General features: G+C 55.7%; 1 long non-coding RNA gene across 3 annotated transcripts; it reads right to left on the bottom strand.

Moving 5' to 3' along the window:
* Positions 1-222: 222 nt before the first annotated feature.
* LOC134809226 (uncharacterized) lies at positions 223-6,961 on the bottom strand. 3 transcript variants are annotated; one of them, XR_010154412.1, is made up of 5 exons: positions 6,824-6,961; positions 6,150-6,411; positions 1,441-1,575; positions 427-633; positions 223-316 (listed from the first exon to the last, which is right to left on the bottom strand). It is a non-coding gene; the product is annotated as an uncharacterized LOC134809226 (long non-coding RNA). The 3 variants fall into 3 exon arrangements; XR_010154413.1 differs by lacking the exons at positions 6,150-6,411; positions 6,824-6,961 and adding an exon at positions 1,786-3,123; XR_010154414.1 differs by lacking the exons at positions 223-316; positions 427-633; positions 1,441-1,575 and adding an exon at positions 1,636-2,843.
* Between the last annotated feature and the right edge of the window lie 1,507 nt (positions 6,962-8,468).

Here is an 8,468-nt window from a genome sequence, read left to right on the forward strand (position 1 = left end):
TTCCTTTTTACCAAGGTCTTTGTTTGAAAGAATCACTGATCAATTATTCTATTGTTAGGTTTTGATTGTCTCTTGTTGGTGCTGGGATGTGGTGTCCTGGGGTTGCTGGTCTTGTCCCACAGTGGAGGGAAGTGATTAGCAGCTAGAAGTCAGTGGCAAAACCTTTAGCCACATTTGAACAAGAGAGATTTGAAAGGAATGTCTCTCAGGCTGAGTCTACCTGGAGTCCATTATTAATTTCAGTTGTATTTGTTTCATAGTCTTTGCTATCATCTCAAAGAGCCGGTCCAGCATTGTTCAGTTAGGAGGTGTACATCTGCAGAAATTTAACAAGTAACAGGCACAAAGTTTAAAAAGGGAAAATACAAAGTAACATTAATAGTAATATGAAAATCCCAGTTTGCATAACAGTTTTGAGCTACAAACCTAGGCTTAAGATCACCAGTTTGAATCAACTAAATGACCATGATCCTGTGGCATGAGCAGGTAGACGGTAAGAGGGAGGGCATCTCTGATACAGAATCTGGTCCCGATGAACTGGAAGCCCTGGCTACAGTGTGAAAACGCCAGCTTCTCCGCCTGGTTTGCAGGTGAAATGTCTGTGGTTATGGCATTGGATGGTTTGATGAACTCCTGTGGGGCCCATATGTCAGATATGAGACTTGTTCCTTAAAATTCATCTAGTTTCAGTTTATAGGGATTTAGGAACAGAGCAGTTTTTATTTTTAGTAATTCCATGGAAGAAATTTTGACTGAAGGAATCTAGAAGAATTTAGGATCTAGTCTAGTCTGTAGGTAGATATAAGAGCTCAAATACAATGCCCAGAGCTACAATCTCCTAACAGATGTATTATAGCTTTTCTTTTCCTTTTTCAAAAAGTATAGAGATAAGGGTCTCTCTATTTTGCCCAGGCTGGTCTCGAACTCCTGGGCTCAAGTGATCCTCCTACCTCAGCCTCCCAAAGTGTTGGGATTACAGGCGTGAGCCACTGCACCCAGGCCTACAGCTTTTCTTTAGAAACATAACCTTTTCTCCCTATGTTGATCAGATGGGAATCTCAGATTTAATGGCCTCTTGAGGCTAAGAAGCCAAACCAAGGCAGGCTTTAGATTTGACCGATAGCCCTGAGGTTCCTGGGCCTGCCAGATGGTGACAGTTTTTATTTACTCTCGCTGTAAGGCTGGGAACTTTCTTTTTATTTGGACGGGGGACGGAGTTTTGATCTTGTTGCCCAGGCTGGAGTGCAATGGCGCGATGTTGGCTCACTTCAACCTCTGCTTCCCGGGTTCAAGTGGTTCTCCTGTCTCAGCCTCCCAGGTAGCTGGGATTACAGGCGGCTGTCGCCACGCCCAGCTAATTTTAGTATTTTTAGTAGAGATGGGGTTTCACCATGTTGGCCAGGCTGGTCTCAAACTCCTGACACCAGGTGATCTTCCCACCTCGGCCTCCCAAAGTGCTGGGATGATAGGCGTGAGCCAGCGCGGCCGGCCAGGCTTGGAACGCTTGAGGCACATTCTCAGAGACACGATTTCGGTCACAGCCTTGGTAATATGACTGGTGTTTTCAGTTGTAGCCTGTCATGAAAAGAGATTGACACATTACATTTTTGATACTACCTTACGTTTTTCCTGGCCTTTTGTTTATTTTTTATTTATTTATTTTTTAGAGACAGGGTCTCACTGTGGACGTCCAGCCTCTGGAACTGTGAGAGGTACATGTCTGTTATGTAGGCTGCCCAGGCTGTGGAATTGTGTCATAGTGGCCTGAGTGACTTAAGCACCTACCTGTAGGCCAGGACTGTGGCTCCACAGCCCAGTTTCAAGCCTGGCCGACCAGGGGTTTGGCATGAAGACCCCGGCAGGGCTGGGGCTGTGCTGGAATCCACCCGGAAGTTTCCTGCCCCTTGGGCTGCCCACCAGGTCCCCTTTCTGCTCTGATCAAGCTGGACAAAACGTCGTGGGGCCACAGCACAGGGGGCCAACGCAAGCTGGGATTGTCAGACGTTAGGAAATCCCAAGGAAGAAGAGAAAGCGGACACATTCGGGAGACGTCGGCACACGCTCGAAGCAGCGGACAGGCACCTCTCTGTGGACAAGGCAGACTGGGCGGCCGAGATTCCGCATAGATGCCTGCTTCCTCCACGACCTCCACGTGTGGCTGGCCCAGTCCGGGTCCCCTTCACCTCCTCTGTCTGTCTTGGTGGCCTCACGCCGTGGGCTGTGATGCCGGCTACGCTGCTTGGGTGGCCAAGGGTCTGAGCTGCAAGACGCCCAGCCTGGGTCTCTCCCGAGCTCTCCCACGTCCTGTCTGCTCCTCCTCCGAGCTCCCGGTTGACTCTCACGGCTGCACCAGCCTCTCCCCCAGGAAGGCGTGGAAACAACCTCCTTCTCCCAGGCCCGCTCTGCCTCCTGCGTTTCAAGGCAAATCCGTTCCTCCAGGAGATGATGCAACCACATCCTGTTGGAGCTCAGAGAAGTGCAGATGCAGCCCGGGGCTCTTTCTTTCCTAGAACCCTGCCTGGGAGTGGCTTCCCTGAACTAAGGACAGAGACTTTGTCTTCGTTGCCTCTCGGCCTGTGGGCACTGAGCATACAGTAGGTGCTCAGTAAATGCTTGCAGGCCGATGCCCAGAGCCATTAGCCCTCATCATGGTGAGCTCGGCAGCCGGTGTTGGGGCTGGGCTGGGCCTAGGTGTGCGTGGGGGCGGTGCTGGTCTGCTTTGCTGGGAGCCATGGACACCGGAGGAACAGAGCCCCATCAGTGCGGTCAGAGTGCAAACTCGGAGCGTCCTTCTCTGGAAAACGAATTGCAGTGGCCCCGATCTTTGGGGCTTTCTGTGTCCCCTGTGCATGGTTAGAGAAGAGAAAACATGCACTGGTTTCCTGAAAATCCCTAGGATTTCTTCAGAGGTCTCAGCCTCTGCCCACAGCCTCTGGGGAGCAGACCAGGAGCCCCGCAGCACGGGAGTCCCCAGACCCACCCTGACCACAGCCCAGGAATCCCGAAGCAGAGGCTCTGGGTCAGCTTCTGCAGACGCTGGAGAAGGCGGGAGGCTCAGGGCTGGGCCTCCAGGTGTAACCGCCTGATGGGCTCTTCCTGCCCCTGCACAGACAAAACCTCTTCACTGGGCCCAAGGCATTGCTATAAAGAGTTTAATAGACACCAGGCTGGCCATGCCATGTGGGAGATGGAGTTATTACTCAAATCAATCTCCCCCAAGAGACGGAGTTATTACTCAAATCAATCTCCCCCAAAATTCTCAGGCTCGGGTTTTTCAAGGATAGTTTGGCAGGCCAGGGAGTCTGCTTCTGGGTGGGGCCACAGGACCCGTTTGTGGCGGGCAGGGGGGTTGGTGCGTCCAAATCCAGGTGGAGCCATCATTGTCGGAAACGCGAAAACCTGCAAAGACACCTCAAAAGGCCGATCTTAGCGTCTACAATAGTGATTCATCCTCAGGAGTAATTGGGGAAGTTGCAAATTGTGTGACCTCCGGAATAATGGCTGTTACAATTTTTGCAAAGGCAGTTTCACAGGGATGAGGCCAGGACAGAGGGCACAGCCCGCTGGGACTCCAGGGCTGCCCCTGCACCCCCCATATCAGCTCAGTGGAGGCCTGGTGTCCCCGCTGCCGGGGGTTGACACCCACTGGCACCCCCTGTGGAGCAGCTGTGGGCGGGGGCTCTGCAGGGAGGGTGTCGGGGGGCCATGTGAGCCAGCCCAGAGCCATGCCCGCACCTGCTGTGGGCCCTGGCCAGGGCAACCGCTGCCTCTTCCTTTGGTGTCCCTACCCTATGCCCCTCTCTTCAGGCCTGTTCTGCCTGACCCCGCTACCTCCATCCGGCTGCCTTCCATGAGCAGCAGCTGCCTCCAGCCCCACACCCTTCCTTGGTGGCCCCGCCCCTCTAATCTCCGTGAGCCAGGATCTCCCCCAGGATCCCTATTTCCCACGGGCTTCTGGCAATGGGCTGCTCACTCCCTCCTTCCCCTCCTCCTCATTCATCTGCCATCTGTGAAAGGTGGAGGAGGGGCCTGCCCTGTGCCAGGATCTGTGCCCTAGACACTTCCCCAGCCAGGCCCAAGGGCTGAGCGTGAGGCTGGCAGGTCTGCACTTGAGGTGGATGGTGAGGGTGCCCTCGCCCACCTGCAGCCATTGTCTGCTGAGTACCTGTGGTGCAGATGGGGATGGCTGCAGGGGGGTCTCAGCTCACGCAGTATTGCAGCCATGGGTGCTGGACATTGGTAGGTCTCTCTGAGCAGAGCCCGATGGAAGTGAGAAGGGCGTGTGTTAGGGGAGCATTTGGAGAGGGAGCCACGGGTACAGGTGCCCTGCAAGCTCCAGCACCCATGGGAAAAAGGGACCGAGGGGGAGGGGGGAGGGGATGGGGGAGGGGAAGGGGACGGGGCGTCGGTGGTTGCTTGGGCTCTTAGGGTGGGGGTGATGCCTGCAGTCTTAGTGTTGAAGGGAAGACCAGGGAAGAGGGAAGGCAGGAGGCCTGGGAGAGAACGGGAAGAGCTGTTGGGTGCTGGCGGAGTGGAGCGGGCTCTTGGCATCACTCCGTCCCAGGCTCCACCCTGCCTGCACCTGGAGGCCTCCCTCACCTGGCTCCTCTGTGCTCCAGACCCCTCCCCTTTCCAGGTCCAGGATTCCCCCTGCCCAAACAGCACCGACCAGGCCCCCAGGGCCTGTGCCTGCAGCCCCCAGGGACGGGTGGGCGTAAAAAGATACAGCGGGCCAGGCGGCTCACGCCTGTAATCCCAGCACTTTGGGAGGCCAAGGCGGGTGGATCACGAGGTCAGGAGTTCAAGACCAGCCTGGCCAAGATGGTGAAACCCTGTCTCTACTAAAAATACAAAAAAATTAGCCGGGCATGGTGGCCTGCGCCTGTAATCCCAGCTACTCCGGAGGCTGAGGCAGAGAATTGCTTAAACCTGCAGGGGTGGAGGTTGCAGTGAGCCGAGACCGTGCCACTGCACTCCAGCCTGGGCGACAGACCAAGACTCCATCTCAAAAAAAAAAAAACAAAAAAAACAAAAAAACACAGCGGCCATTCTGGGAGCCTTGGAACGACCCTGAGAAGTGAGTGTGAGCATGTCTGGAACACGCAGCCGAGCCTGAAGGAGGACTGGGTGCCTGCAGTGGGAGCCATCCCCCTTCTGGGTTTTCTGATTTTAGCCTCGCACTGCCTTTGAGCGATTTTCCAATCTGTACATTACAGATAACAGAGAGCAATGCAGATAACTCTTGCTTATAGCCACGTGTAGTGGGTTGACAGTGGCCCCCAAAAGCTATGTGTAAGTCCCGACCCTCATGCCTATGGGGTTGAGCTTATTTGGAAATAGGGTGTTTGTAGATGCGTCATTAGATTAAGGCTTTTTTTTTTGTTTTTTTGTTTTGTTTTTTGTTTTTTTTTTTTTAGGCGGAGTCTCACTCTTGTTGCCCAGGCTGGAGTGCAGTGGCACGATCTTGGCTCACTGCAACCTCTGCCTCCTGGGTTCAAGCAATTCTCCTGCCTCAGCCTCCCAAGTAGCTGGGATTACAGGCACCCGCCACCACACCCAGCTAATTTTTGTATTTTTAGTAGAGATGGGGTTTCACTATGCTGGCCAGGCTGGTCTTAAACTCCTGACCTCAGGCAACTTGCCTGCCTTGGCCTCCCAAAGTGCTGGGACTGCAGGCGTGAGTCACCGTGCCCAGACAAATTAAGGCCCTTGAGGCGAGGCCATCCTGGGTTATGCGGATGGACCCTGAATCCGACGCCAGCACCCGTGTGGAAGGAACGAGAGGGAGATTTGGGGTCCGCAGAGGCAAACCACAGGAGGACGGAGTCGGAGACTGGAGCACCGCGGCCTTGATCGGGGGACACCAGGGCTGCCGGCTGTGCCAGAAGGGGCTGAGGCTGGACCGGATTCTCTCCGAGTTCCCAGAAGGAGCCAGTCCTGCCGACGCCTTGATGCTGGACTCTGGCCTCCAGAAATGTGCGAGGACAAACATCTGTGGTTTCTAGGCCCCGCCTGTGGTCCTCTGTTGCAGCAGCCTGGACAGTCTGGACTGCCTGGACAGCATGCAGATGGGCTCTGCCTGCGGCTGCCCACGAGTTCCCACCGCCCGCCCGTCAGTGGGAGAGCCAGTCCTCGTGTGTGAAGCGTACCTGTATCCCTTTACTCCGCGTACACAGGTGCCTTTGTCACTTCTCCTTTGACCTGGCTGGCACATCTTACCAGTTTCTGCGCTGACAATGAGTTGAAGGAAATCTTGAACGCGCGTTCATTTTATATCTGTATCAGAGTCTGTTTATTTCTTGTTGACACTAATCTTTGAGCATGAGTAGTTTAGCGATTGTGAAACAGAAACTTCTGGATACAAAATCAGTCTCCTGGCTGTGACCCAATCATCTTCGCAGTTCTGATTACCTGTGATTAAGAAAATAAATAAGAACACCCATTGGGGGAAGGCTTCCCTCCCCCGGGCACAGCAGCTTTAAAACCGAAAGGGAAGTGGGTGCTGTGAGCAGCTCTGTTCAGGCCTAAGGCCACGCATGTGTGCCCCGTGGGGGAGACATGCACCAGCGAATCAGGAAACAGTGGTGACAGCCGTTCCGGGAGGCTGACTGGGGGTGCAGGGGTCACTTTTCTAATGTGGGTGGGTCTGTGTCCCCTGCAGGAACGTGGCTGCAGCAAAGCCGGTCAGCCAGCGGTCAGCTCCAGCCCCTGTCCAGGCCCTGTGGGTCCTGATGACCAGGCTGCGGTCGTTCCCAAACCAGTTCCCAGCCCCCGCTTGCCCTACTTCCTCTCACACCAGCTCCTTCTACCCCCTCACACCCACCTGCAGGCTCCCAGCCCGGGCTACTGACATCAATCATGGCAATCGCTATTCCAGAGGTGTACGCGGCGGGTGGGGTCCGGTATCACCTGCCATGCCTCACTCACCGGGCACCCAGATAACCTGAGGCCAGGGAGCAGCCACTCGCCCTGACCCATGCTCCCCGGGCCCCTGAGGCACCCAGGAGGACCACCCAGCCGCTTCTGCTCAGAGCCCAGCACCCCCGAGTCTGTGAAGAGGTCACATCTGACCGCGTTTCCAGGTGGCTGCCCAGGCGTGGGTTCATGGCCGCTTCCGGTTTCCTCCTCGAGCTGAACCACACACCTGCTCTGTCCCGGGCTTTCTGGAGGGGTTTTCCGAAGTGAGACTGTGGGCTCCCTCCAGGGCTGGGGGCAGGAGGACACACGGGGAAGGTGGGCAAGCAGCCCCAGGCTGAGGGAGGCCTCCCCTCTGCAGCGTTTGTTCATTCATTTGTTCATCACTAACACTGTCTTGGGCATCAGGGAAAACAGGTGTCTCTGGTCCACATGCAGAAGAGCCACCACCGTGGCACGACTGGATGACTCAGACCCCGGGCGGGGGGTACGATTTGGACACAGTCATTGTCCAGGGACACAACTTTGCCTGGACCAGAGCTTCTCACCCCAGGCCATTTGAAACCCCAGGGGACACTCGACAAAGTCCAGAGACATTTTGGGTTGTTCCTTTCCAGCCCCGGCGATGGTGGGGACGTGTCCATGTCTGTGTCCCTCCGGTCACTCTCTCTGGCCCTCTCCCTCCCTGGGGGCAGCTACTCTCAGCCCTCCCTGCCCCCACATCGCCATCCTGCCTGTCCTTCTCGGCCTGCATGTTTGTTGTGGTTGGAAGGAGCCACCAAGGAGGAGGATGTCAATGTGCAAGTTCTCAGGGAAGCGGGCCCCGCAGCCTCCGTCAGTGTCTTCCGTCCGCAGGAAGAACCCAGGCCTGGGTGATTCATCGGGGCCTCAGGGCCGGGAGACACTAAATCTTCTGCAGATGTGGTAAGATCTTATCACAGCAGAAAGGGAAGGGCTAGAGTCTCAGGGAAGGTTTTGCTGGGGAGACGGGCTTGGAGGGGGCTGAGGCTCATGGGAGCTGCAAGGGTACAGGAGGGGAGGGGACCCCAGGGCAGGTGGATGGACACCTGGGTGGGTAAGAAAAGGGCCTCTCAGAGGGCAAGGGAGGGCCAGCCAGGGAGGGAGCAGTGAGCCCTGACTGACTGTACAAGCTTAACTGGCTGCCCTTGTCCTGCAGGTGGTGTGGGCTGTGTGGATTTTGGATGTGGGCCCATAACATAGCCATATTGCTGGAAAGCAAGTGAGTCTGAGGCAAGAAGAAGGCCCAACCTTGGGAGGCTGACCTGGAGGGCAGGCAGAGGCAGGTGGTAAGGACCTGCCTTACCTGTTGAGGTGACAGTGGGGGACATATTGCAAGGAAGGAGGCCCTGGATCCTCAGGATGTGGATGGTGGGTATAAGGGTGACAGCTAATGGATGTCCACCTGCACAAATGCCCACCTGCATGAGGAGTGCCCACCTGCATGAGTGCCCACTTGTACCAATGTCCACCTGTACAGATGTCCACATGCACAAATGCCCATCCGCACTGATATCCACCTGCACAGATGCCTA

This window comes from Pan troglodytes, chromosome 22 (genome assembly GCF_028858775.2).
Source record: "Pan troglodytes isolate AG18354 chromosome 22, NHGRI_mPanTro3-v2.0_pri, whole genome shotgun sequence".
NCBI lineage: Eukaryota > Metazoa > Chordata > Mammalia > Primates > Hominidae > Pan > Pan troglodytes.